The 5371-nt window shown below is 28.7% G+C and overlaps 1 non-coding gene across 1 annotated transcript; it reads right to left on the reverse strand.

The window, feature by feature from the left end:
- Positions 1-1274: 1274 nt before the first annotated feature.
- LOC149515648 (small nucleolar RNA R71) lies at positions 1275-1384 on the reverse strand. The gene has a single exon (XR_016326379.1). It is a non-coding gene; the product is annotated as a small nucleolar RNA R71 (small nucleolar RNA).
- Positions 1385-5371: the final 3987 nt, after the last annotated feature.

The raw sequence follows: 5371 nt of genomic DNA on the forward strand, positions 1-5371 counted from the left end.
TTCTTCTCCTCACTTCTTTTCTTTCTTTTGGTTTCTAGGTTTCTTTAGTGCATTATTTCTTGTAGTTAAGGTATTGGCTTAGGTGATGGATTTGTCAATTACTAAGTTTTTGTTCTTTAAATCGTTTTCAATTAAAAAGTATTTTCATTCAAAGATCTCTTTTTTTGATTTCTTGTTTACAAAATCTTGTTCTTATTTTCTTTAATTTCAACACAAACAACCTTTAATTTTTGTGATCCAAGTTTTCTTTATTTTCTTTGCAAGATTTGGCTACATGATCTCTTGTGCTTTAGTTTCTTTCATGCAATCTTTATTTCTTTACAAGCAATTCGACATTCTCCAAAACTTCTTGTTTATAATCTTTAATTTTTTTTACTTGGCAATCTTTTAATTCTTGCTTTAGGGTTAGTTGTTGGCATTAATCTTTGCTTCTTAAGTGATTGTTGGTGAAATTTAGAACCCTACCATACATCACTTTTAACCTTTACTTGATCCATGTCTACTTAACCTTGTAACCCTAAAACCCTAATTATTCATCCTTTTAGATATATGATGTCAACCTTTCACCTTTGGTACTTGTGAACTACCTAATATTACATTATATAATCCTTGAGGAGACGATACTTAGAATACTCTACTTTATTACTTGATTTATGCACTTGCAAGATTTACACAAAAAGCAGCAATCAGGTTTTTGGTGCCGTTGTAGGGATTATAACAATGTTCGCATTATCAATAAAAATTTCCTAAGTTGTTATAATTTAAAATTTTTTTTTATTTTTCTTTTGCTTTTCTTTGACTTTTCTTGATTACATATATAGATCTAAAAGTGTTGACTTCACTCTAGTTGATCAAGAGATAAAGAGAACCTTTAGAGGAAGAAAAAAAGAGCAACCAACACCACTAGCACCTATTTTTATGGTGTACATAAATAATAAAAGGCAAACTTTGAGGGACTTTTTAGTTCCCAATGCAAATGGTTTTTAGCCATCCATCCAAAGGCCCGTTATTCAAGCTAATAACTTTGACATAAAGCCTTTAATTATACAAATGGTCCAAACTTCTGTGCAGTTGGGAAGACTACCAAGCAATGATCCAAATCTACATATTTCTAATTTTCTTTAACTTTGTGATACTTTTTGTTACAATGGTGTTTTTGATGAAGCTATTAGACTAAGATTGTTTCCATTTTCTCTTAGAGACTACCAATCATAACATAGGAAGATATAGTTAAAAAATTTTTAGCAAAATTTTTCCTACCAACAAAGACTACAAAACTAAGGAATAAGATTACCACTTATATGTAGGCTGATGTGAAACTTTGCATGATGGATGGGAGAGATTCAAAGAATTACTTAGTTAGAAAATGCCTACATCAAGGTTTGCCTTAGTGATTCCAAATTTAGATATTTTAAAATGGTCTTACAACACCCATAAGAACTACTCTAGATTCAGTTGTTGGAAGGGTTATAATAAGCAAGACTCCTAAAGAGGTTAATAAGCTAATAAAAGAGATGGCTGCTAATAATTACCAATGGGGCATGAAAAGAAAGGTCAATAAAAAATCTGATGGTTTATTTAAAGTTGATGCTATTATTTCTATTAACTATCAATTGGTTACCCTTACAAAAAAGATTAAAGCCTTAGGAACCCAATCACAAGCCAACCTTGTTAATGCCATACAAAGTCCCTTTGTATCCTGTGACATATGTGAATGGCCCTATTCCTTGGAAATATGCCAATATAGGGTAGAACCTAATCATTATATCTAACAAAATAAACTAAGAAACAATCCCTATAGTAATACCTACAATCCTTGCTGGCGAAACCAACCTAACTTTTCTTGGAACCAACCAAACCACTAAGCCACCAACAACCAAACCAATAGTTACCACCCTAATCCACTAAACTATAACCCACCTTAGGAAAAGAAACCTACCTTTGAGGACATGTTGATCTAGTTGATGCAAGCTAACAATACCAACATTCAAAGCCAAGCTACATCCATAAAAAACCTAGAAAATCAAATAAGTCAACTCACCCAAGCCATAACAAATTGCCTAGTAGGTACCATACCTAGTAACACTGAAACCAACATAAAAAAATAAAGTAAAGAGTGATGTAATGTAGTATATTTTTTAGGAGATGTTAGGATGGACTATTCTGATGAGAAAGATAATGAACCCAAAGTTGTCAACCCACCTAACTTTGTAAAACAACCTGAAGTGGATTTTATTGGAAAGAAAGACATTCTAGAAGATAAAGAACTTTTAAGACTTGGTAGAGAAATCTTGGAGGGTTTTGACCCTAAGGCATTAGAGGCCCCTAAAGCTATTGAAACCTATGAAGAAGACCCTAAGAAAGAAAACAATGAGATGGACTATGAAAAAAATCCAAAAAAATACATTGAAGGGTCTCTTAAAGAAGGGTAAATGCTGCTACAAGTAAGGAGAACATTAGTAGAAAGCATTCTGCTTAAAGAGATAGCCCAAAGTGTGCCTGCCCCAAATAACCAAGGAGAATAGGTAATGCCAAACAAGGATCCCTAAAAAAAATATCCTAAGTAAAACAAGAAGAGAAAGAAGAGATTCAAGAGGAAGTTTAGCTAAGGCTAAGGATGACTACTAGAATGTATAGGTAGTGTTTTAATGTTAATTCACATGCCTTAAGGCCTAGCCCAAAGAAGCTTCTCAAGGAACTTAAAAAAGCCACATTTTTAAATGATTGTAGCCTTGAGCTTTAACAACTCTTGCCCAAAAAGTTAAAAGATCTAAAGAGTTTTTTTATACCTTGAATGATTGGAAAATTGAAATTCTTTGATGCTCTTTGTGATCTTGGTTCAAACATAAATTTAATGCCTATAAATGTTTTTGTGCAGCTAGGTTATGAAGAGCTAAAACCTCCTACGTTCAACATTAAGTTCACTGATCAATTGCTAAGTTACCATAAAAGATGCTAAAAAATGTCTTGGTGAAAGTTGAAAAATATGTTTTCTCTATGGATTTTCCTGTTTTAAATATGAAGGAAGTTCATACTCCATTACTCTTAGGTAGACCTTTCCTATTCACTATTGTCATAACATATTGATCCAGAGACTCGATTGCTACCAATCTTTTTTAGGGTGTGATTGGCCACACAAAAATTTTATCTTTTAAATAAAATAATAAAATGAATTTAAAGTTTATTAAAAAAATAATTTTGGTCCATGAAATAGGATTGAGTTCAGGAGTTGGTTATGTGTAGGGAAGTGTTAGCAACCCTGTAGCATCTATAAAATTGGTACCAATTAATCATGCGTAATTTATAATTTTGGACAAAAATAGTTTTTATATGAAATTTAAGAAATAAAATTAATTAAAAATCTTTACTTACAAATACTGTGAAAATCATTAAATTAAAGAAAATACCTTAAAACTCTCCAAGATAAAGGCAAAATTTGAAGATAATCTTTTTCGTCTAAAATTTACCATAAAATTTTATAAAAATTAAAAATAATATTCTTTGAAAACGATAATTATTGGTAACACTCCAACTTTTAGGCAAAGTACCAAAAATTATATCCCCTAGAATATTATTTGAAATTTATTTATTTATTTATTTTCAAAATTAAAAGTTTTTAAACAATAATTAAATAATTAAATATCTAACCATAAACATCAATAATTAAAAAAACTAAACATATATATCTATATAAATAATAAATGCAAATATGGATATAAATGTGTGTCATAAATGATGATGAGATGCGAAGTTAGGATTAGGTTCTTAAACATAAAAGACTACTTAGGCTCTCCAACCTCTAGGTAAAGTTTAGGTGTAACTTTTTATACTTAAAATCTCATTTTTTATTTAATTTTATTATTTAAAATGTGAAATTAAATAAAAATTCTTAATGAAATACAATTTTTATATACATCATCTTGACGTTATTCGAGAACAAATTATTTCACAAAAGGTTTTCATACAAATTCTTAAAAATTTAATATGATTTTTGGGTAAGTTTAAGGTTTCAAAGTTTTATTTAGGGTTTTAATTTAGACCTAGGGTTTCAAGTTTCACCTAGGATTTAGAACTTTAGATTTCATTTTATTTTTAGATTTAAAATTTTACCTAGATTTAGAGTTTCATTTAGGATTTAGGATTTTACTTAGAGTCTTGGATTTCATTTAAGATTTAGGGTTTTTGTTTTTTGGTTTCATTTTAAGATTTTGTTTGAGGGTTTCATTTAGAGTTTTGATTCAAGATTTTAATTTTAGAAACTTACAAACCCCTTGAAAAATCTTCAATATCTAGGTAGACTTTCGGAGTAAGCTCATTTTTTATAATTTCCTAAAAAATGAATTTTTATATTTCTTTTTTATACATTTTCCTTTTTCATTAAAATTTTAATATTAAGATTATTTATTATTTTTATTATTTTATTTCCCCATCATGGCAAAATTATTATATATTTTTTAAAATATAATTTTTAATTCCCTCCAACATCTAGGCAGTGATTTTAAAATTTTTATTATTTTTATACATATTTTTATTATTTAGTTATTATTTTTTAAGAAGCATGGTGGAATTAATAAATTTAAAGTGCATTGAAAATGAATTACATCTAAAGTAATTTAAAGCATGGGAAATTAAATTACAAAAAAACCAAAATAAGTATAGAAATTTAGCTATTAAGGAAAATAAGCATGCATGACGATTTACTTTGTATTTGAGCAGCATAAGAAAAATGTGCATGAACATGTGTAATATAAAATATGCATGAAAATAAAATAAATTAAGAAGAGGTCCTAACTTTCCTCCAAGTAGCTATAGGAAAAATAAACTAAAATAAAAGATGTGTTAGAGTCTTATGCTTCTTTGAATACATAAAATAATCTGCATACTAGTGAAAAAATTCTAAGCCATTATAAACAAACCATATTTAGTGAAAAGAAAACAAAAATAAAAATAAAAAGTTTAAAGCTTTACCTTCTACGAACCATATTCAAGCAAACAAAGACTTAATTTTTTTTAACATTATTTTTATTTATGATAAAGAAAAGTTGCAGCCAACTTCCAAAAACTATATAAGTTAGTCCCCGAATAAAAGACACAAATTAAATAAAAACATACTAACACCCAAGCAAAACTAGATAAACATTTGAAGCCATTATTTTTTCTCTCTAAACCATTATATGGTTTCTTAACACACAAGGGACAAACTAAAACAAGGGACATGCCATGAAACACTAACAATGCAACATACAATGTAAAAGGGAAACATCATGCCAAAATCCAAAACAAAATGACACTTGGACAGAAAATGATGAAGGTTAGAAGAAACATTACCTTTATTACAATGAAAACCTTCCCCAAGTTAATAACTTTTACT

This window comes from Durio zibethinus, chromosome 12 (assembly GCF_047325235.1).
Source record: "Durio zibethinus cultivar Kanyao isolate XHJ-2024 chromosome 12, ASM4732523v1, whole genome shotgun sequence".
In the NCBI taxonomy this organism is placed as follows: domain Eukaryota; kingdom Viridiplantae; phylum Streptophyta; class Magnoliopsida; order Malvales; family Malvaceae; genus Durio; species Durio zibethinus.